The sequence below is a fragment of the Bos grunniens genome, chromosome 3 (genome assembly GCF_055505025.1).
Source record: "Bos grunniens cultivar Pamir isolate PY7600 chromosome 3, Bosgru_T2T1.0, whole genome shotgun sequence".
Classification (NCBI taxonomy): Eukaryota; Metazoa; Chordata; class Mammalia; order Artiodactyla; family Bovidae; genus Bos; species Bos grunniens.
The window spans coordinates 118,725,639-118,751,321 of record NC_141167.1 but is presented as its reverse complement, the minus strand read 5'-3'; the positions used below and the strand labels follow the sequence as shown (position 1 = coordinate 118,751,321).

The window sequence follows — 25,683 nt, the reverse complement described above, 5'->3', positions numbered from 1 at the left end:
GCTTCTTGAAAACTCCAGATATGCTCTTTGTGATTCCTCTTTCCTGCAAAGCTTATCCCCAATTATCTGAAAGTAGGATCCCCCATATAACATGCAGGGCCAATATAATGAAAATCTGGGATTTCTTGTTAAAAACTGTTTTGTTGTTCAGTCGCTCAGTTATGTCTGACTGTTTGCGACCCCATGAACTGCAGCATGCCAGGCTTGCCTGTCCATCATCATCTCCCAGCGTTTGCTCAAACTCATGTCCATTGAGTCAGTGATGTCACTCAATCATCTCACCCTCTGTCATCCCCTTCTCCTCCTGCCTTCAATCTTTCCCAGCATCAAGGTCTTTTCCAATGAGTTGGCTCTTTGCATCAGGTGCCCAAAGTATTGAAGTTTCAGCTTCAACATCAGGCCCTCCAGTAAACATTTAGTGTTGATTTCCTTCAGGATTGACTAATTTGATCTTTTTGTTGTCCAAGGGAATCTAAAGTCTTCTCCAGCACCACAGTTTGAAAGCATCAGTTCTTTGATGCTCAGCCTTCTTTATGGCCCAACTCTCACATCCATACATGACTACTGGGAAAACCATAGCTTTGACTAGATGGACCTTTGTTGGCAAAGTAATGTATCTGCTTTTTAATATGCTGTCTAGATTGGTCATAAACTTTTCTTTCAAGGAGCAAGCATCTTTTAATTTCATGTGTGCAGTCATCATCTGCAATGATTTTGGAGCCCAAGAAAATAAAGTCTGTTACTGTTTCCATTGTTTCCCCATCTGTTTGCCATGAAGTGAAAGGTCTGTCTAGTCAAGGCTATGGTTTTTCCAGTGGTCATGTATGGACGTCAGAGTTGGACTGTGAAGAAAGCTGAATGCTAAAGAATTGATGCTTTTGAACTGTGGTGTTGAAGAAGACTCTTGAAAGTCCCTTGGACTGCAAGGAGATCCAACCAGTCCATCCTAAAGGAGATCAGTCTTAGGTATTCATTGGAAGGACTGATGCTAAAGCTGAAACTCCAATACTTTGGCCACCTCATGCAAAGAGTTGACTCATTGGAAAAGACCCTGATGCTGGGAGGGATTGGGCGCAGGGGGAGAAGGGGACAACAGAGGATGAGATGGCTGGATGGCATCACCGACTCGATGGACATGAGTTTGAGTGAACTCCGGGAGTTGGTGATGGACAGGGAGGCCTGGCATGCTGTGATTCATGGGGTCACAAAGAGTTGGACACGACTGAGCAACTGAACTGAGCTGAACTGAACTGATGGGACCAGATGCCATGATCTTAGTGTTTTGAATGTTGAGTTTTAAGCAGTGTTTTCACTTTCTTTTTATTAAGGGTTTCAAAACCCTTAATAGGTAGCTAGTGTGTCAAAACAAGTATGGGCCCTTCTGAGCATGTGACCCTGTGTGAAAGTCTGAAAATCTGCCCAATCCCACAGTCATCTTCTCATTGAATTCTTCTCTGACCACTGTATTTAAAATGTCAGTACATGACCCCCACCTGAACTCCTTATTTTTTTTTTTAAGGTTATCATCATTTTTATTTTTATTTATTTATTTTTTTATTTCTTTAATTTCAGGTATACACGTGCTCCCCATCCTGAACCCTCCTCCCTCCCCCCTCCCCATACCATCCCCCTGGGCCGTCCCAGCGCACCAGCCCCAAGCATCCAGCATCGTGCACTGAACCTGGACTGGCATCTCGTTTCATACATGACATTTCAAATGTTTCAATGCCATTCTCCCAAATCTTCCCACCCTCTCCCTCTCCCACAGAGTCCATAAGACTGTTCTATACATCAGTGTCTCCTTTGCTGTCTCGTATACAGGGTTATCGTTACCATCTTTCTAAATTCCATATATATGCGTCAGTATAGTGTATTTATGTTTTTCCTTCTGGCTTACTTCACTCTGTATAATAGGCTCCAGTTTCATCCACCTCATCAGAACTGATTCAAATGTATTCTTTTTAATGGCTGAGTAATACTCCATTGTGTATATGTACCACAGCTTTCTTATCCATTCATCTGCTGATGGACATCTAGGTTGCTTCCATGTCCTGGCTATTATAAACAGTGCTGCGATGAACATTGGGGTACACGTGTCTCTTTCCCTTCTGGTTTCCTCAGTGTGTATGCCCAGCAGTGGGATTGCTGGATCATAAGGCAGTTCTATTTCCAGTTTTTTAAGGAATCTCCACACTGTTCTCCATAGTGGCTGTACTAGTTTGCATTCCCACCAACAGTGTAAGAGGGTTCCCTTTTCTCCTTGACTTCAGGCTCTACTACAAAGCCACAGTTATCAAGACAGTATGGTACTGGCACAAAGACAGAAATATAGATCAATGGAACAAAATAGAAAGCCCAGAGATAAATCCACGCACATATGGACACCTTATCTTTGACAAAGGAGGCAAGAATATACAGTGGATTAAAGACAATCTCTTCAACAAGTGGTGCTGGGAAATCTGGTCAACCACTTGTAAAAGAATGAAACTAGAACACTTTCTAACACCATATACAAAAATAAACTCAAAATGGATTAAAGATCTCAACGTAAGACCAGAAACTATAAAACTCCTAGAGGAGAACATAGGCAAAACACTCTCTGACATACATCACAGCAGGATCCTCTATGACCCACCTCCCAGAATATTGGAAATAAAAGCAAAAATAAACAAATGGGACCTAATTAAACTTAAAAGCTTCTGCACATCAAAGGAAACTATTAGCAAGGTGAAAAGACAGCCTTCAGAATGAACTCCTTATTTGTCCTCTACAATTTCCTTTTTCTCTTTAGCACTTCTCACTCTTTGATACTTTATAATTTACTTACTTTTATTTTACATTTTCTGACCTCTCCTTGCTTTAGAATATATGAGTGGGGGTTTTGTTTTGGTCAGTCCTGTATACTTAGCACTTAGAACAGTGCCTGACACATAACAGGCACTCAAATACTTGTTGAAAGAAAGGATGAATAAATACATTGATTTTGTAGCCTCATGGTGGAAATAGTTAAGCTTTTAAATCCATCCTTTAGAGGGAACATTCTGTGAACTTGCAATTGTATAAAAATTGCACAAGTTGCTTTCATTGACTTCATTTTAACCCCAGAGCATGCTTGGAGTTAGAACAGAACCCACAGAATAATTGGGCCATCTTGCATTCCCAGAATTTAGCCTCTCCATGTGTGTTTTTCCTCATGCAATCCTGCCTCCCCTTAAAAGGTTCTAAAAAAATTTTTTTTTCATTCTTTGCTCTTTTCCTTTTTAAAAGAAACTTTATAGATAATAATATGGTTTAGAATTCAAGACACGCAAAAATGGAGAGTTTTGTCTTTTCTTGTCCCATCACCTAGTTCCTTTCCTCAGAAAAAATAGACACTATCTTTCAATTCTTTGTGAACTTTCCCAGAGATATTCTATGCAGAGAACGTACTATTAACAGTAAATGAGTGTGATGTACACATATGCTCCTTTTTTTCCCTCCAAAAATAACTTGATAATAGCTTATGAGAATGAGGCTATGCTATCTCAGTTTTGACTGAGGTTTTAGGACTCTGGGTTTCAAATACTCCCATGTTTTTCAAGGAGAGGCCAGGGGACCTTTGTAGTACTTGGAGAAGTACTGAAAACTGGTGTTGCAAGCCCTGAACCTTCACCACTTAGGGTGTGACTCTTTCCTAGCAAAGGCCGAGGTGGAGTCTGAAGTTGATTCAGAGAGCTGTTGCCTCGAGTTTTGCAAGAGTCACACTGTATTCCCACAGGAAAGCATGCTTCCCCTTCACCTGCAGCCTAGGACTAAAATTGATTCTCAACTGTGGGGATTTTTCTCCACAGGGAATATCGGCAATGTCTGGAGACATTTTGGATGGTCATGACAGGAGGGATGCTGCTGGTATTTGGAGGCCAGAGATTCTGTTGAACATGCTGCAATGCAGAGGATAGTCCCCCACAACACGCAAAAAATGTGTAGCCTCAAATGTCAGTAGTGTCGAGATTGAGGAACACCAGCCTAAGGATAGGGTCTTCTTCAGAACCACTCAAGAACTAGTTAAATGTCTCTTACAATTATGGACACAGGGAACCGATGTCTGGCCCACGTTGAGAGGCTAAGACTGGCTGACTATGCTAATGGTGGAGAGGTGAGCTTGCTGAATGGGGGGCAGCCTGCACTCCCAGAGGATTTGATAAGAGGACGCTTGAGTGATTCTTGTACACTGGAATCATAATTGTGAGAGCGAGAGCAGGAAGCACTACAAGGAGAGAAGAGGTGAGCTCACAGAATGAAGCTGGAGGGATACTGCCAGAAGCTCTGGAATGAAGAAGCACTCATAAGCAATAAACTATGCCAGGGACCTGCAGGGTAGATACCTCCAGTCAGTGGAAGGTATGGTGAGTGAGTTATCACTGAAAAACTTCCCAGAATGCTTCAGGAGAAAATGCATTTGTATCAAACAACTGGAAAACCCAGCGACCTTATGACAGTGGAAACAGTATTAGCTAAGATCTTGGCTGACACTCCAATGGCACAGAAAATAATATCCAGAGCTCACAAGATCCTACTTGATTTGGCCTCTTCTGACTCTCTCACTTCATCTTTTATAATTTTTCTCAAGCCACAGTGGATATCAGACAATTTCTCAAACACACTGATATTGCTCTGACCTCAGAGCCTTTGCTTTCCTCACTACATGGCATGTACTTTCCCAATATCCTTGCCTCACTGTTTTCTTTCTTCACTCGAGTCTCTGCCCAAATTTTACCATCTCAGAAAGGTCTTTCCTGACCAACCCATCTAAAATAGACAAGTTGCTTGCTATATGTCTCTTCAATGAACTTAATACCTATAACTTTTTATTATAACTAGCTATGCTTACTCCTTGGAAGAAAAGTTATGACCAACCTAGATAGCATATTGAAAAGCAAAACATTACTTTGCCAACAAAGGTCCATCTAGTCAAGGCTATGGTTTTTCCAGTGGTCATGTATGGATGTGAGAGATGGACTGTGAAGAAGGCTGAGTGCCGAAGAATTGATGCTTTTGAACTGTGGTGTTGGAGAAGACTCTTGAGAGTCCTCTGGACTGCAAGGAGATCCAACCAGTCCATTCTAAAGGAGATCAGCCCTGGGATTTCTTTGGAAGGAATGATGTTAAAGCTGAAACTCCAATACTTTGGCCACCTCATGTGAAGAGTTGACTCATTGGAAAAGACTCTGATGCTAGGAGGGATTGAGGGCAGGAGGAGAAGGGGACGACAGAAGATGAGATGGCTGGATGGCATCACTGACTCGATGGATGTGAGTCTGAGTGAACTCTGGGAGTTGGTGATGGACAGGGAGGCCTGGTGTGCTGTGATTCATGGGGTCGCAAAGAGCCAGACACGAATGAGCGACTGAATGGAACTGAATGTTTCTCTTCACGGAACTTAATACCTATAATTTTTTATTAGTAATCACATGATTGTTTCTCTCCTCCATTATAATACAATATTCTTGCAGGGAAACTCTTCATATTTATGTTCCCAGGCTCTGGGGTCATTTCAGCATTTGGTAGATGTCCAATAAACATTTGTGTAAGTGAATAAATGTTTGTAGGTAAGTGAATGGATGAATGAGCAATGTGGTTCTGATTTGCTGGGCTGTTAGATTTGGCTTCAGGTTTGTGAGTGACTGAAGGCTTAGCTCTGCCTGAAAGCAGAGTGCCTTCCCCAACTCTGAGCCTGCCATATTTTCTGACACATTCTCACCTATCAAATGGACCTTGAAGCAAAAGACACCCATGCAGATGGTAGTGGGACCAGTTGACCCCCCTCACACAGCCTTTCAGATAAAAAGCTCACTAGAACATTTGCTGAAGTCATCTCTCTCTGTAAATGAAGTGAGTAATGACTCCAGTGTCCTTTTAGTTTTTAAAGTCAAGTATGTCTGTGCTTTATTTGTATTGTCATTTAAGAAAGAGATATATGAATATTTAAAAATTAAAAATAGGAATTTATGGTTGAAATGTTGAGAAATTGAAATAAGGGGCAAAATGGAATAAGATCATCCTTAATTCTATTACTAGGCATTATTAATTTTAACATTTTGTGTACATTCTTATCATCTTTTGCCTATATATATATATAAATATTTTAATATGTGTGCCTTTCCCAGCTTAGTTGTGTCTGACTCTTTGTGACACTATAGACTGTAGCCCACAGGTTTCCACTGTCCGTGGGATTTTCCAAGCAAGAATACAGGAGTGGGTTGCCATTTTCTACTCCAGGGGATATTCTAGGTTCAGGGTTGGACCCGCATCTCCTTATTGGCAGGTGGATTCTTTTCAACTGAGCCACTTGGGAAGCCCACTTCAATATGGCTTCATGTTAAAAAATAAATCAAAATGTCATATACTAAAAAATAATTCTACATATTTTATGGCTGTTTCCATATAAAGTTTCCTATAATTCCCTCCCAAACTCCCCAAATCTATATACATGCATTTTATTTATCATTTATATATCTTAATCATCATTTCTGCATCTATGTAACTATGAGTTAATTTATCTATTATTATATATCTCTATATCATACTTCTGTGTACCTCTCTTCCTGTCTATATGTAATTCTTGTATGTAATCTAGGTATCTATGTATCCATTCACCTAGCAATCTATTGTCTATGATCTATCTATGTACAGCTCTCTCTCTCTCCCTGTGCAATCATCTAGGTATCTATTTAGGTATCTTGGGATCAATGTATCTATCTTTCTTTCTATTTATGCATCTGTCATATGTCTATGTTGTATTTATCTACCAATGATTTATTTCTCAATCTACCATCTTTGTTTTAATCTATATATCTACCTATGTATCTATTCATCTACTTATATATGAGTGTATACACTTAGGCATGCATGCATCCATGTATCTATCATTTATGTATCTTTAACTTTAATTTACACAAAATATGTCTGGTTTTTAAAAATTTGGCACTTTGTTTCTTTCACGTAATATCTCAGAGACCTTCAGTTGAGTTTAGTTCGGTTGCTCAGTCGTGTCAGACTCTTTGTGACTCTTTGTGAATGTTGAGTTTTAAGTCAACTTTTTCACTCTCCTCTTTCACTTTCCTCATAAAGAGGCTCTTTAGTTCTTCTTTGCTTTCTGCCATAAGGGTGGTGTCAACTGCATGTCTGAGGTTATTGATACTTCTCCCTGCAATCTTGATTCCAGCTTGTGCTTGATCCAGCCCAGCGTTTCTCAGGATGTACTCTGCATAGAAGTTAAATAAGCAGGGTGACAATATACAGCCTTGATGTACTCCTTTCCTGATTTGAAACCAGTCTATTGTTCCATGTCCAGTTCTAACTGTTGCTTCCTGACCTGCATACAAATTTCTCAAGAGGCAGGTCAGGTGGTCTGGTATTCCCATCTCTTTCAGAATTCTCCACAGTTTGTTGTGCTCCACAAGTCAAAGGCTTTGGCATAGTCAATAAAGCAGAAGTAGATGTTTTTCTGGAACTCTCTTGCTTTTTCCATGATCCAGTGGATGTTGGCAATTTGGTCTCTGGTTCCTCTGCCTTTTCTAAATCCAGATTGAACATCTGGAAGTTCGCGGTTCAGGTATTGCTAAAGCCTGGCTTGGAGAATTTTGAGCATTACTTTACTAGTGTGTGAGATGAGTGCAATTGTGTGATAGTTTGAGCATTCTTTGGCATTGCCTTTCTTTGAGATTGGAATGAAAACTGACCTTTTCAAGTCCTGTGGCCACTGCTGAATTTTCCCAATTTGCTGGCATATTGAGTGCAGCACTTTAACCCAGCATCATCTTTTAGGGTTTGAAATAGCTCAAGTGGAATTCCATCACTTCCACTAGCTTTGTTTGTAGTGATGCTTTCTAAGGCCAACTTGACTTCACATTCCAGGATGTCTGGCTCTAGGTGAGTGATCACACCATTGTGATTATCTGGGTCCTGAAGATCTTTTTTGTATAGTTCTTCTATGTATTCTTGTCACCTCTTCTTAGTATCTTCTGCTTCTGAACAGCATTAATAAGATGGCAATAAGAACATAGAGACGTTATACAGGAATATTTCAAGAGCTATCTCATGCTGCTAAACTGAAAAAAAAAAATAAACGAGGATAGTTTAAGAGACTTCTGGGACAACAACAAGCACACTAATATTCATATTACAGGGGTCCTGGAAAGATAAGAGAGATAAAGACTTGAGAAAATATTTGAAGAGAAAAATAGCTGAAAACCTCCCTAACTTGGTAAATTAAATAGTAACACAAGTCCAGGAAGTTCAGAGTTCCATACAGGATTAACCCAAAGAGAAATACACGAAGATAATTGTAATCAATATGACAAAAATTAAAGATAAAGAGAGAACAGTAAAATCAGCAAGGGAAAAGCAACAAATAACATACAATGGAATTCCCACAAGGCTATCAGCTGATTTTTCAGCAGAAACTCTGTAAGCCATAAGGGAGTAGCATGATATATATAAAGTGATAAAAAAGGAAAAAGCTACAACCAAGAATATTTTACCTAGTAAGACTCTCATACAGTTTTGATGAAAGAATCAAAAGCTTTATGGACAAGCAAAATCTAAAAGAATTCAGCATTACCAAACCAGCTTTACAAGAAATACTAATAGGAACTTCTCTAGGCTGAAAATAAAAGGCCACAAATAGAAAAAAAAAAAATTAAGAAATGGAAAAGCTCACCAGTAAAGACAAACAAATAGTAAATGTAGGAAAACACACACACACAAACCAATAAGGAGGTTCAAATAAAAAAGTAGCAAAATCATCTGTATACAAAATAAGCAGTTAAGGGATACAAAAAATAGTTATATGTGAAATATATCAAAACCAGTAACTATGAGGAGAGGAGAGTACAAATGCAGGGTATTTAAAATGCATTTGAAATTCAGAGACCAGCAATTTAAAATAATCTTGTATATACTGGGTTGGCCATAAAGTTCATTCAGGTTTTGTGTAAACTGTTAAGGAAAAACCCAAATGAACTTTTTGGCTAACCCAGTATATAGATTGCTATGCTAAAACTTCAAAGTAACTGCAAACCAAAATCTACAATAGATATACACACAAAAAAGAAAGAAAGGAATCCAAACATAACACATCAGAAGAGAACAAAAGAAGGGGAGAAAATGGTCTACAAAAACAAATCCAAAAATAATTAACAAAATGGCAATAAGAACATAGAAGTTGATAATTACCTTACATGTAAACAAACAAATACTCCAACCAAAAGACAGACTAACTGAATGGATTAAAAAAAGAGGCCGATATATTTGCTGCCTATAAGAGACTCATTTCGGATCTATAGACACACACAGACTGAAAGTGAGGGGACAGAAAAAGCTATTCCATGCACATGGGGAAAAAAGCTGAAGTAGCAATACTTATATCAGACAAGATGTGCTTTAACAACTTACTGACTAGAGATATATTAATACATCTTTTGTTACCCAAATGCTATCAACTGGAGACATTTAAATATTTGCTTACATAACAAATCACTGGCCAGAGGCATTAGTTTCTGCAAAAATCCCCTGCTCAATAACATGTTAAAATAAAGACTGTTACAAGATACAAAAAAGATCCTACCTTTTTGATCAAGGGATCAATCCAAGATGATATAAAAATTGTAAATATAAATGCACCTAACATAGGAGCAGCTGAATATATAAGGCAAATATTAATAGACATAGAAGGAGAAATTTACAGTAACACAATACTAGTGGGGCACTTTAAGACCCCACTCACATCAATGGATGTGATCAATGGATCATTCAGACAGAAAATCAATAAGGAAGCACAGACCTTAAATGATACATCAGACCAGATAGACTTAATTGATATTTATAGAGCATTCTCGGAGAAGGCGATGGCACCCCACTCCAGTACTCTTGCCTGGAAAATCCCATGGACGGAGGAGCCTGGTAGGCTGCAGTCCATGAGGTTGCGAAGAGTCGGACTCAACTGAGCGACTTCCCTTTCACTTTTCACTTTCATGCATTGGAGAAGGAAATGGCAACCCACTCCAGTGTTCTTGCCTGGAGAATCCTAGGGACGGGGGAGCCTGGTAGGCTGCCGTCTATGGGGTCACACAGTCAGACACGACTGAAGTGACTTAGCAGCATAGAGCATTCCAGCTGAAAGCAGCAGAATACATATTCTTTTCAAGTGCACATAAAATATTTTGTAGGATAGATCACATGCTAGGCTACAAATCAAGCTTTGGTAAGTTTAAGAAAATTGCAATCATAGCAAACATCTTTTGTGATCACAATGCCATAAGATTGGAAATAAACTACAATAAAAAGCTGCAAAAAACACAAACATATGGAGGCTGGACAATATGCTATTAAACAACCAATAGATCACTGAAGAAATCAAAGAATAAATATATAGTAGTAAAATGGACAATCTAGAAGAAATGGACAAATTCCCAGAAAGGTAAAATTTCCCGAGACTGAACTAGGAATAAATAGAAAGCATAAAGAGAATGATCATAAGTATTGAAATTGAATCCATAATTTGAAAACTCCCAACAGACAAGAGTCTAGGACCAGATGACTTCACAGGCAAATTCCACCAAACATTTAAAGAAGAGTTAATACCTCTCCTTCTGAAACTATTCCAAAAATTGCAGAGGAAAGGACACTTCTAAACTCATTCTATGAAGCTACAATTACCGTGACACCAAAACCAGACTAAAGATACCAAAATACAGGTCACTATCACTAACAAAATTACAGGTCAATATTACTAATAAATGTAGATACAAAGATCCTAAAAGAAATATTAGTGAACCAAATCCAACAATACATTAAAAGGATTATACATTGTGATCAAGTGGGACTTAATCCCACAGATCCAAGGATTTTTCAGTATATGCAAATCAATCCATGTGATATACCACATTAACAAACTGAAGAATAAAAGAATGCAGAAAAAGCTTTTGATAAAATCCAATATCCATTTATGATAAAAATTCTCCAGAAAGTGGGCATAGAGGAAACACCTCAATATAATAAAGGCCACATATGTCAAACCCACATCTAACCTCATACTCCATGGTGAAAAGCTGAAAGCATTTCCTCTAAGATCAGCAACAAGACAAGGATGCCCATTCTCACCACTTCTCTTCAACAGTTTTAGAAGTCCTAGCTATAGAAATCAGAGAAAAAGGAAAAATAAAAGGAATCCAAATTGGAAAAGTGACAGCAAAACTGTCACTATTTGCAGATGACATGATACTATACATAAAACATCTTAAAAGACGCTACCAGAAAACTACTAGACCTTATCAATGAATTCAGTAAAGTTGCAGAACACTAATAACAGAAATGCTATTTACATACACTAACAATGCTTTATTTACGTACACTAACAATGAGAGATCAGAGGGAGAAATTAAAGAAACAATTCCCTTTATCATCACATCAAAACAAAAAACACCTAAGAATAAACCACCCTAATGAGACAAAAGACATACTGCAAAAGCTACAAGGTGCTGATGAATGAAGTCAAAGCTCACACAGGTGGAAAGATACACCATGTTCTTGTATTGGAAGAATCAATATTGTGAAAATGACCATAATACCCAAAGCAATCTACAGATTCAATGCAATCTCCATCAAAGGACCAATGGCATTTTTGGCAGAACTGCAACAAATAATTTAAAAACTTGTGTGAAAACACAATGTGATGTGATGACCCTAAATAGCCAAAGTATCTTGAGAAAGAAGAACAGAGCCAAAGGAATCAGGTTCCCTGACTTCAGACTGTACTACAGATCTACAGTCATCAAAACTGCATGGTACTTGCACAAAAACAAAGATGTAGATCAGTGGAACTGGATAGAAATCCAAGAAATAAACTCATGTACTTATGGGTAATTAATCTATAACAAGGGAAGCAAGACTATACAGTGGAGAAAAGAGTCTCTTCAATAGGTGGAGTTGGGAAAATTAGACAATTACATAGAAAAGAATAAAATTAGAACATTGGATAGCACTGTATACAAAAAACTCCAGGTGAATTACAGATCAAAATGTAAGACTCTTCAACTCCTAGAGAAAATAATAGCCAGAACACCTTTTGACTTAAATAATTGCAATGTTTTTTGGAACCATTTCCTAGAGTAATATGAATAAAAGCAAAAATAAACAAATGGCATCTAATTAAACTTAAAAGCCTTTGCCTATCAAAGGAACCCACAAGCAAAATGAAAAGACAACCTGCATAATGGGAGAAAATATTTGCAGAAGATGTGACCAAAAAGGGATTAATTTCCAAAACATATAAACAGCCCCACAGCTCAATATCAAAAAAAACAAACAACCCAATCAAAAAATAGGCAGAAGATCTAGATAGACATTTCCCTAAAGAAGATGTCCATTTGGCCAACAGCAGCATGAAAAGATGCTCAACATTGCTAATTATTAGAAAAATTCAAATCAAAACTACAATGAGGTATTACCTCACACTGGTTAGAATAGCCATTATCAAGAAGCATACAAATTATAAATGCTGGAGAGGGTATGGAGAAATGGGAACCCTCCTATACTGTTAGTGGGAACGTAAATTTGTGCAACCACTATGCAGAACAGTATGGAGGTTCCTTCACAAACTGAAAACAGAGTTACCATATGATCCAGCAATCCCACTCTTAGGCATATATCTGGAGAAAAGTATAATTCAAAGAGATAAATGCATCTCAATGTTCATTGCAGCTCTATTTACAATAGACAAGACACAGAAGTAACCTAAATGTCCATTGAGAGATGAATAAATAAAGAAGATGTGACCACATACATATGTGTGTGTATATATATGTATAGATGTGACATATATGCATACATACATATATAATGAAATACTACTCAGTCATAAAAAAGAATGGAATAATGTCATTTGCAGCAACATGGATGGACCTAGAGATTATTATTCTAAGTGAAGTGACTCAGGTAGAAAGACAAATACCATATGGTATTACTTATGTGTGGAATCTAAAATATGTTACACACGAGTTTATGTGAAAAATAGAAACGGACTCACAGACATACGTAACAGACTTATGGTTACCACAGGGGAAAAGGGCTTGAGGAGGGATAAAGAGGAAGTTTGTGATTAGCAGATACAAAGTTCTATAGATAAACAACAAGATTCTACTATATAACAAGGAACTATATTCAATACCTTACACAAAACCATCATGGAAAAGAAAGTGTGTGTGTGTGTGTATCTGAAATACATATATCTGAATCACTTTTTGGTATACTTGAAACACATTTTTAAAAGAATTTTATGGATTTACAGCGGTGCTGGGTCTCTGTTGCTGCACGTCTTTTCTCTAGTGGTGGGGAGCAGGGGCTCCTCTCCAGCTGCAGCGTGTGGGCTTCTCCTTGTGGCGGCTTCTCTTGTCGCAGAGCACGGGCTCCAGGGCGCACTGGCTTTGGCAGTTGCAGCTCTCGGGCTTCAGAGTGCAGGCTCAATAGCTGTGGCTCATGGGTTCAGTTTCTCCGTGGCACGTGGGATCTTCCTGGATCAGGGATTGAACCTGTGTCTCCTGCATTGGTAGGCAGATTCTTTATCACTGAGCCACCAGGAAAGCCCAATATTGTATTTTAAATCAATTATACTTCAAAAAAATCTAAAGGAAGCTAGAGTTATCTCATTCTTTTCTTTGATGAGGGTATTGTAATCATCTAAGGATATCCCAATAATAGATTTAGAATTTCATTTGCTCTTATTTTACTGTTGCATATAAAATATATAATATGTACACATGCATGTACACACACTCATATACACACTATTTAGATATGACTCAGGTCAAGAAATAGAGCACTGCTACCACCTAAAGATGCCCAGTGGACTCCTACTCAATTACAGCATTATTTCTATCTATTAGAACTAGAACTCAAACTATCTTGACTTTTGTGATAATTTGTTTGCATTTAAAAAATTTTTACCTTCAGGGATGCATTTCTTAATAGTACAGTTTATTTTTCTGTTTATAAACTGTATTTAGATGGAACCACATTTTATGAATTTTGCTTCTTGCTTCTTTTTTCCTGCATTATATTTATGAGAGTCATCCATATTGTGGCATGTGTCATAAGTCATTCAGTCGTGTTCAACTCTTTGCAACGCCACGGACTGTGGCCTACCAGGCTCCTCTGTCTGTGAATTCTCCAGGAAAGAATACTGGAGTGGATTGCCATGATCTCCTCCAGGCGATCTTCCCAACCCAGGGATGAACCCACATCTCCTGCACTGGCAGGCAGGTTCTTTACCACTAGCGCCACTTAGGAAGCCCTGGTGGCCTGTAGCTGAGTTGATTTATTTTATTACTGAATGATAGTTGTTGTTGTTCAGTTGCTAAGTCATGTGTGACTCTCTGTGACTCCATGAGCTGAAGCATGCCAGGCTTCCCTTGCCTTCACTATCTCCCTGAGTTTGCTCAAACTCATGTCCATTGAGTCAGTGATGCCATCCAACCATCTCAACCTTTGCTGTCCTCTTATCCTCTTTCCCTCAATCTTTCCTAGTATCAGGGTCTTTTCCAGAGTTGGTTCTTTGTATCAGGTGGCCAAAGTATTGGAGCTTCAGCATTAGTCCTTCCAGTGAATATTCAGGGTTGATTTCCTTTAGGATTGACTGGTTTGATCTCCTTGTTATCCAAGGGACTCTCAAGAGTCTTCTTCAGCACCACAGTTTGGAAGCATCAATTCTTCAACACTCAGCCTTCCTTATGGTTCAGCTCTCACATGACTATTGGCAAAACCATTGCTTTGACTATATGGATCTTCGTTGGCAAAGTGACGTCTCTGCTTTTCAATACGCTGTCTAGGTCTGTCATAGTTTTTCTTCCAAGGAGCAAGCATCTTTTAATTTCATGGCTGCAGTCACCGTCTGCAGTTATCTTGGAGCCCAAGAAAATAAAATCTGTCACTGTTTCCACTTTTTCCCCATCTATTTGCCATGATGTGATAGGGCAAGATTCCATGATCTTCATTTTTTGAATGCTGAGTTATTCCATTGTATAACTAAATCTCACTAAAAAAGTCAGTTCTAATATTTATGGATATATGGATTGTTTCCAGTTTGTGCTTATTGTAGAAAATGTTTTTATGAACATATAGATGTATTTTGATTCTCATATGCATCAATTTTTAAAGATTATATTTCTAGGACTGGAATTTCTAGGTCACAGTATCTCAGTTTCACCAGGAAATGCCAAACTGTCTCTATGTAGCACCCATCCCTCCCCACATCCCTGAACAGAAGAAACCATTTCTTGGAAAACTTGCCAACACCTGGTGCTGCCAGACTATTAAATTATAATTTTTTTTTTTACAAATTTCCTGCTGATAATTTATTTGTAGCTCTTTCTCTTTCTCTCCCTCCTTAAAAATTTTTTGCTATTACAAATATTCTAAGGAATCTAATCTCATAGACTATCTTCATAAGATGTTGTAACTATATCTGTAGTATATTTCCTCATTAGTGGAAATGCTAAGTCAAAGTACTGTGAATATTGATAGTTACTCCTCCCTGAGTCCATCGGTTTGTAGACGCACAGCAGTAATCTGAGCCTATATATCTACATTTCAACAACAGTGACTATCATTGAACTTTAAATGTTTGTCAACCCCATAGGTATTTAATTTTTACTTGTATTTATTTAGTAATTAGTAAGTTTTATTATTTATTCATTTGTATTTAATGGATGAAGCTGTTTTATTTGAAAATTGCCAGTTCTCATCTTTTGCCTATTGTCATATTTAATTTGTCAATTTTTTCTTATTAGCTTTACACGCTTTTTATAAATTAAGGAAATTAGACCTTTTTTGCCATGTATGTTGCTGCAATTGGGCTTCCCAGGTGGCGCTGGTGGAAAAGAACCCACCTTCCAATGCAGGAGAATTAATAGACTCACGTTTGATGCCTGGGTTGGGAAGATCCCCTGGAGGAGGGCATGGCAACACACTCCAGTATTCTTTCCTGGAGAATCCTATGGACAGAGGAGCTTGAGGGGCACGGTTCCCCTGGGGGGCAAAGAGTCGGACATGACTGAAGCAACTTAGTATGTATGCATGTTGTAAATATATTAGTTTATATTAAAATAAAATATATTATTTTAATTTGACACTGATCTTTGGACTTTGTTTACACTAGTTTAATTCCATACAGAAAAATTTATTGGTATTGAAATATACCAATTTAAAAATTTTATGAACTCTAGGTTTTAATTCCTTTTTATTTTTTTTTAATTTATTATTATTATTATTATTTACTTTACAATATTGTATTGGTTTTGCCATACATCAACATGCATCTGCCACGGTGTACATGTGTTCCCCATCCTGAACCCCCCTCCCACCTCCCTCACATACAGATGGTTAATTCCTTTTTAGAAAGGCCTTTCCCATGGTCACTCATGCTTTCTCTTTGAAGTTTTATTGCTTACTTTATGTTCAACTCCTGATGCATAAATTGTTGATAATTAGGTTTGAAACCTTTGAGGCACCAAAATATAGGGACGTGGCTTCCCCCTACTAAAGATTTTTTTGTGGGTCTATGATTTTGTGACTTGTTTGAAATGCCAGTGTTACCAAAATATAAAGTGCCATATGTGTTTGGGTCTATTTTTGGATTCTCCATTTTGTTTCACTGGTACCGGTTTTTTCTCCAGCATAAAAAACATTTTTAAATTTTGGTCCATGCCTAGGTTTCAGTAAGCATAACATTTAGAAAGCAAAACATTTTCTTTTTCTTTAACCAAAAAATCAAAGCCATACATAGATATACAAGCACAAAGAATATGGACGCTTGGAGCACACTTGAGCAGGGTTCTGTGGGTGAAGGAAGAAGGATTAATATGTGGCTATCTCGCACAGAGGTTAATGGGCTTAGGTGCCAAGGGTACAAAGGTTTAATGTTTGTGTGGATTTTTGATTGCAGAGAAATGCTCTGTACACACATAAAATTGCAAGCTAGGCAAACAATAGATATTAGGGCCAATATCTGGGGGCAAAGTCTGATTTCATAGCAAATTATAAGGTACCTAGTGACTTGTTGAGTGACTATTCTTTTTCTTTTAATTAAAGTATAGTTGATTTACAATATTGTGTGAATTTCAGGTACACAGCGTGGTGATTTGGTGCCTTTACTGATTGTATTATAGGTTATTAAAAGATAACGAGCATAATTTCCTGTGCTGTACAGTACGTCTTTGCTGTCTATCTATTTTTGTATATAGCAGTTCGTATCTGTTAACCCTGTGCCCCTAATCCCTGCCCACGCTGTGGTAACCATAAGGTCATTTTCTGTATCAGTGGGCTCTGCTTCTGTTTGGTATATGCACTAAATTGTATTATTTTTTTGATTCCACATATAAGTGATATCTAGTTACCCTTTATTTACATACAGTGCAAGCTGCAGGCATCTAGTTTGCAGTGGTTGTAGGGAGGAGGTGGACATGGCCTCCTTCAGATAGAAATGGGAACTGGTGTAAGTAAAACTGGCTATCTTACACCCTCAAGAAATGGCTCCATTTTCTGGAAATACAAAGGCCCCTAAATAACACAATATATTTCATTTTTACTGTTTTGAATGGATAACTCTCTCAAATGCATAACAACTTGCCTCTCTTATTTTTAAAAATTTCACTAATACAGATTATGCACAGTTGCTAAATAAATCAGGTATTATAAAAAAGCAACATTTTCTGGCCCACCCAATCTTGCTATCCTGGAACAACTACTTTTGAACTCTTTTTACATTTGAATTTTTTCTGGGAGTTGCCTCCTTACCTCTATATATTATATATATCAATATATCCATTGTAAACATTGCTTCTTGACTGTATGCTGTTAGAGTTGATTTTCATTGCCCTGTCCTCACTCTGCACATTATATACCTTCCTCTCTGCTTCCACGGTCACCTGCATACTGTTAAATGACCCACTAAGGTCTATTGCTAGATGTAGTATCTTGTGACCTCTCCCACCTCTGACCTTTGCACTTTCACTTTGCCCTCCCCACTGCTTCCATCTTCTACTTCTTTATATCTTTCAGCTGTGCTTTTACTTTGACCTAGTCAAGATGGATAGGGCTTCCCAGGTGGCGCTCGTGGTAATGAACCCATCTGCTAATGCAGGAGACATAAGAGATGCGGGTTTGATCCCTAGGTCAGGAAGATCCCCTGGAGGAGGGGATGGCAACCCACTGCAGTATTCTTGCCTGGAGAATCCCATGGACAGAGGAGCCTGGCAGGCTATAGGACATAGGGTGGCAAAGAGTTGGACACGACTGAAGTGACTTAGCATGCATGCAATCAAGATGGATGACATTCACCTACTGTTCTATGGTTAACTCTCCAGTGACTTGTTAATTGTTTGAGACTAAAGGCTGAAAACCAAATAATCAGTGTTAACATTAGGATGGCTCTGTAGATATTGCTCATCACGTAACAAAGTGTTTGTGTTGTTTTTCCTTTCCCTTATTTTGTGTATTAGTAAATGGCGAACATTGTCAATTACAATGGGATTGACCCCTTCTTAAACACAGCGTAATGAACATGACATGTTTCCTTAGTGTGAAAGAGACTGTAAGTAAGCTATATGTAACTATATACCAAAACTCATTCTTTACTTCTTTTGTTACCCCACATCTTAGTTCAGGCTGCTAAAGCAAAATACCATAGATTGGATGGAGTAAACAATAGACATTTATTTCTCACAGTTCTGGAGGCTAGAAGTCAGAGGTCAAGGTGTCAGCAGATGTAGTTTTTGGTGAAGGTTCTTTTCCTGGCTGCCATCTCATTGTCTTCTCAAGGCAGAGGGATGAGGGGAGTTGGGAGGGAGAGGGAGGAAAGAGAGAGCACACACTCTGTTCTCTTTCTCTTCATATAAAGACTTTAAGTCCCTACAGATCCTAATCCCCATCATGGGTGCTCTACCCTTATGACCTGAAGTACACCTGATTCCAATAGCTCTTCTTCCAAATCCAGTTGCATTGGGGACTATATATTTTGTAGGGACACAAACATTCAGTCTGTAACTCTCCATTAGCCTACATTTCCCATCTTTCCTTGTAGGTGGTGTGTCTTTGTGACTGAGTTACATCGTTGCTGAAAGAGTCCATGCAAGCTTCCCTGCATGTCTTTGGTGTGTGTGCTGGACTGGTCCATATGGTCGGTCAAGGTGACCAGCTCTTTTCATCCCCATTACTGTGATGATCCCTCACACAGGCTCAGAGAACTCTTCCACCCACTCCAATGTGTTAGGATGATATTAGGGCTGAAAACACTTACCCAGATACTCTATTGTCTCACACTCCAAATCTACTGGGATCACACGTGGGAATTCTAGGATGTTATGGTTGCTTGTCAAGCCTTCTGCCAGCCTGAGCATCATGGGCACCAACACTGAAGCTTCAGGATATGCCAGGTAGTAATTCTCCCCCAGGTGCAGGAAGTCTCCCCACCGCGACCCTGCACTGAACATGCAGTTCTCAGCAAGTAGCTCTGTGTCTGCCTCCCACACCCTTGGCTGGGACTTCTTGGACCTTTGCTGTCATGGCATTTCACGAATCCTAGCTTTCCATGACATTCCTCCCAGGGCTTAGCAGTGCTGGTCCTAGAGCATTCCTGGAAATTCAGCTTTGGTCAGCTTGCAGGCCCTCCTGCCTCCTCGATGCTCTGTTGGGTGCTCCACAGCTCTGAGGCCTCCTCTGGCTCCTGCTTCTCTCTCTGCCCTTGCTTCATCAGTGAGCGTCCTTCCACAGCAGCCACTTGCTCAGGCTTTGGACCACAGCTATTCTTCTAACCTCTGTCCCCAAGGCTCTGCACTCGGCCTGAAGATCCATTTTGGACATGTGCAGTTCCTTGCAGTGCTCAGAGCCTGGGTAGTGATCACATCATGCCCCTGAGTGTCAGGTGTGGCAGGGAGCAGAACCCCAGGTGAGCCTGGTGATACTGCACTGGCCATCAATCTCAAGGGAACACCTGTGGAAGGGAGGGAGGTGGATTGTGAGAAAGCAGCCTAACGGGCAGATAACTGATTGAACCTATGGAGTTGCTGCTTCTCAGAGAGTGAATGTGGTGTGAGATACTAAGTTGAAAGAAGAAGGGGCACTGAGAGGCGGGCACAAGGGAGCTCCCAGGGCACATCTCCTTTCTAGGGACCAGCTTGTCCATGATAAGGCATGGTGATTCATTCCCAGGGGCACGGAAGGATCAGAAGAAGGTGGTGCCGTCATAGGGCCAGAGGTGGGCCAACATCACCTCCAAGGGGCTTGCAGGTACGAGACGCTAGCGGCTCTTTCCTAATCTGTGACTCTCCAACTCTCTCTCCAAACTTTTTCATGCCTCAGGAGCCCAGGATTGCAAAATCAGTTTCCAGGAATCTCCTTCCCAGCCCAACTTCAAAATGTGGGAGTGGTTGCTATGCAGCGGGGTGGGGAGAGGGGGAACCTAGTAACATTTACTGCCTCATTTATTGTTAAGAGATTTTTTGATGTTGGCCATTCTAACTGCTGTGAGGTGATACCTCATTGTAGTTTTGATGTGCATTTCTCTAATGAGTGATGCTGAGCATGTTTTCAGGTATTTATTTCATGTATTCATTTCTTTGGAGAAATATCTGTTTAGATCTTCTGCCCATTTTTGGAATGAGTTGTTTATTTTTCAGATATTGAGCTGTATGAGCTGCTTGTATATTTTGGAGATTAATTAACCCTTTGTCAGTTGCTTCATTTGCAATTATTTTCTCTCACTCTGAGAGTTGTCTTTTCATCTTGTTTATAGTTTCCTTTGCTGTGCAAAAGCTTTTAAGTTTTATTAGGTCCCATTTTTATTTATTTTTTATTTCCATTAATCTAGGAGATAGGTCAAAGAGGATCTTGCTGTGATTTATATCAAAGACTTGTATTGCCTATGTTTTCCTCTAAGAGCTTTATGGTTTTTGGCCTTATGTTTAAGTCTTTAATCCATTTTGAGTTTATTTTTGTGTATCGTGTTAGGAAGTGTTCTAATTTCATTCTTTTACATGTAGCTGTTCAGTTTTCCTAGCACCATTTATTGAAGAGGCTGTTTTTTGCCATTGTATATTCTTGCCTTCTTTGGCAAAGAAAAGGTGCCTATACGTGCAGGACATGGAGAAAAGGGAGCGCTCCTGCACCGTTGGTGGGAATGCAAGCTGATATAGCTTATGGAAAATGGTATAGAGATTCCTTAAAAATTGGGACTAAATCTACCGTATGACCCAGCAATCCCACTACTGGGCATACACCCTGATAAAATCACAATTCTAAAAGACACGTGTACCCCACTGTTCATTGCAATGGGGTATTTACTATTTACAATAATTCACTATTTACACTATTTATGATATATTACACTATTTACAATATATTACACTATTTACAATACATTCACTATTTACAGGACATGGTGGCAACTTAGATGTCCATCAACAGATGAATGGATAAGGAATTTGTGGTATATTTATACAATGGAATATTAGTCATAAAAAGGAATGAATTTGAGTCAGTTGTAGTGAGGTGGATGAATCTAGAGCCTTTTATATAGAGTGAAGTAAATCAGAAAGAGAAAAATAAACATCATATGTTAATGAACATATATGGAATCTAGAAAAATGTTATTGATGAACCTAGTAGAGAATGGACGTGTGGGCACAGCAGGGGAAGGTGAGGGTGGGGCGAACTGAGTAAGTAGCATTGACATACACACACTTCATGTGTAAAAAAGTTGGTGGGAAGTTGCTAAACAACACAGGGAGCCCAGCATAGTGCTTTGGGATGGCCTAGAGGGGTGGGACGGAGAAGGTGATGGCACCCCACTCCAGTATTCTTGCCTGGAAAATCCCATGGGTGGAGGAGCCTGGTAGGCTGCAGTCCATGGGGTCGCGAAGAGTCGGACACAACTGAGTGACTTCACTTTCACTTTTCACTTCCACGCATTGGAGAAGGAAATGGCAACCCACTCCAGTGTTCTTGCCTGGAGAATCCCAGGGATGGGGGAGTCTGGTGGGCTGACGTCTATGGGGTCACACAGAGTCGGACACAACTGAAGCGACTTAGCAGCAGCAGCAGGAGAGGGGTCGGATGGGGGAGGTGAGGGGGGTTCAAGAGGGAGAGCACATGTATATATAATTATAACTGGCTCACGTCCTTGTATGGCAGAAACCAACACAACATTGTAAACCAATTTTCCACCACTTAAAAAAAAAAAAAAAAAAAAAAAAACATTTTCTGGGAAGGAAAGTCGTTGGCTGGAGGACAGGAAAAGGAGAGGCTTTACACTCGTGAACTTGAGTTCTACACTTCTATTACTTATCCATAAATAGAAATTTACTTAAAAATATAGCAACAAATTACCAAAAGCATTTTTTCAAATGTCAGTTGGATGGCCTCAAAAGGAGAGGTGGTATTGCATAAGGGAAGAGAGAAAATGAAAGACACAAGAGTCAGAGTTGGGTGCTTTGCATGAATATCAGAAGAAACCGGTTTCTGCAGGCACACACGTGTCCTGGGGTGAAAACCAACCTAATGAGGAAGAAACTCATGCATTTTTCACATGGAAGCTGCGGGTCCACGGGACTCCTCCTCTGAAAGCAGACTTTCAGACTGGAAACGCTTCTCACCCAGTGGCAGCTCCTATAGGAGGCTTCATCACTGAAAACTTTCATACCAATGTAGATGATTATTGGCTATGTTTTAAGATAAATAGTCTGCAGCCATGCAGGTCCACACTGCTCTAACGGCAATCCGGGGGCTTCCCTGATGGTCCAGTGGTTAGAAATCTGCCTGCCGATGCAGGGGACATGGGTTTGATCCCCAGTTGGGGAAGATTTCATGTGCCATGTGGTAACCAAGTCCCTGCCACACAACTACTGAGCCTATGCACCGCAGCTACTGAGGCCCTAGAGCCCATGCCCGCAACGAGAGGAGCCGCTGTGAGGAGGGGCCCGCACACCATGATAGAGAGCAGCCCTGCTCCCTGCAACTGGAGAAAACCTTGTGTGGAGCAATGAAGACCCCTCACAGTCTAAAATCCATTAACAAATACGTATATCTTAAAAAATATAGGCAACAACCCAGGCTCTCTTATCTGCTCTTCTGGTCCTGATCTCAAGTGAGCAATCACATGAGTAATCAATACTACTGAAGGCCAAACCACTGAAAACAGCAGGGGCTGTCTTTTCCAGTCTTTTCTGACCACTTTCTCCCAGTGGGAAACACATTTTTACATTGAAGCCTAGTACAGTGTTCATGCAAATTCATACACACACATGAAACAAATCTTTGTAAAAAAATATTTCAATTACATGGGATGGATTCAATTTTCTATTTTACTCTTTCCTGTTTGGTATTTTTGGTTTTTTTTTGATTAAGCAGTAATAAATCACCCAGTTTAACTTGTAGATACACATTAGTGAATTCAGTTTTTTTCAGGTGGAACTAGCACATGGGGACAATAGCACTCAAAGCATGAAAACCTCCTGAATTGCAATGATTTTGTGAATATCCTCCACAGTGAATATTATTACAACTGTATTTTAACGACATGCAATTTCTTCAGAGTGTGTCATCCAGTGAAATCAGTCCTTAAAAAGTCAGATAAAGGTGCATCCCTTTTGAAATTACAAAGTACTAATAAGTGGAATGATTTGGGGATGGTATTTGGCCATGGAAATATGATAATACTTTTTTTTTATTATAAGCTACAGTTTTAAACTAGTAGTGGAAACAATGAGTGGTTTGAAAATGAATATGCTTTAGAAATACATAAAGTAACTTCACAAAATAAATGTTAACAATTAATAAGAATTTTTGTAGCACCCATTACCAGATAATGATGTGAAGAGGATTGTGATAAAAATAAGTCATTGGTTCACTTCATAAAAATGCAATACCACAAATAATGCAGGATACACTTCAGCTGTTATTTTCGAAATGGAAAATGATTTAATCTTTAGTTGGTCACATTTTTTTTTTTTCTGGTATACACCTTTTTGCTCCAAACCATGTCTATTTATCTTTGCATCCTCACCTTGGAATGCACCTTGATTGCTAAACAAAAAAGCACTAAATTAATATCCATTATATCTAGGTGAAGTGTCTCAGATATTCAAAATATTTTCTAAGATTTAGCTTTAAACCATTCAATTCCTTTTTCTTTTCCCAACATTTTTATTTTAGGATTAGTTCAACCCTTATATACCTCTAAGTTAGCACTTAAAAATTTGGTACTCACAACCCACTCCAGTGTTCTTGCCTGGAGAATCCCAGGGACGGAGGAGCCTGGTGGGCTGCCATCTATGGGGTCGCACAGAGTTGGACATGACTGAAGCGACTTAGCAGCAGCAGCAGCAGCAGCATCTATTATAATGCTTCTTAATCCTATAATTTTGTAGGATAGGTTCTACTTTTAGCTGAAATAACTGAAAGAAAATGAGCAATTATGGATGAAGTCCATAATTTAAACTGATAGAGTAAAAATAAATAATAGATAAGCCAATCAAACAATCAATAATCAATCTCATGTATTTATTTGGGTGTCTCTCATACATCTACTCTAACTTAGTGCACTGATTCTTTCATTCAACACATAACTAAGTGCCTATGCTCTAGCGTATATTTTGTCATACAAATTTAGGGGTGTGGAGTGGAGTGTGTTTATATGTGTTTGTGAAATGGTCTGTCCCCATCCACACAGATGTGGGGAAGACACCCAAGGTAGATCCTGTGGGATGCGATGTTGGGAAAAAGGGAAGACTGTCCAGGTTGCCTCCTCTCAGAGGACATTGGTACTGAAGGCCTTGGAGAGAAGGCCATGCCCTGTAGGTCAGATTAATAGCATGCACGCCCCATGGTTGATTGATTACTACCCCTCTTCTAAAATAATCAACTTTATTGATGTATAACTTACATACATTAAAATGCCCCCATTCAAAGCATGTATCTCCATGAGTTTTGACAAATTCATGCTCTTGTGTAGCCATCACCCAGTGATGGTATAGAACTTTTCTATCATTCAAAAAATTTCTTTGTGCTCCTTTGCAGAGATGGGCCCACCCCCACCACACTGCTGGCCCTGGGCAACCAGTGATCTGCTTCTGCTTTCCTTTTGTTATCTCTGGGAAATGTGAGACTTAATCCCCAACATATCAACAGAGAGCTGTTGGGTCAGGGTGGAAAAGGAGAGCTGTGTGTTGATGCGGCTGGTGTGTGGGAGGCAGTACTGACTTGTGAGAGATGACCAGGAAGAGTGGATCCGGAGGGGTTGCAGTGGACGGGTCTAGCTGGGCCTTCTTAGGTGGAGACATGCCTTCCTTTGGAAGCTTTGGAGAATTGGTTCAAATTGCTAAAATCTTTGGTCTTTTCAGGTTATGGACATTTGGGTGAAGGTAGGAGGACTGACCCTGATGGAGTGGATAGATATTTTGGAGGTACTCCTTTGGGAAAGCCTAGTTTGGGATAGGTAAAGGATTAGTGTTAGAAATTTGACTAGAAATTCTGAATCCTGCTGAGGCCCCGGTGGGCCTCAGGCCTGAGCTTTTTAAAGTTCTTCTTTAAGACTTAAGTTCTTCTTTAAGAATTAAGTTCTTCTTTAAGACTGTATTGGAACTTACACCATGTTAA

General features: G+C 39.4%; 1 long non-coding RNA gene across 2 annotated transcripts in view; it reads left to right on the top strand.

Moving 5' to 3' along the window:
• Positions 1 to 20,016: 20,016 nt before the first annotated feature.
• LOC147377078 (uncharacterized) overlaps positions 20,017 to 25,683 on the top strand; it is a 116,332-nt gene continuing 110,665 nt past the window's right edge. For both annotated transcript variants that reach the window (XR_015161315.1, XR_015161316.1), the window contains exon 1: positions 20,017 to 20,319. This is a non-coding gene — a long non-coding RNA (uncharacterized LOC147377078). The remainder of the gene's footprint in view (positions 20,320 to 25,683) is intronic.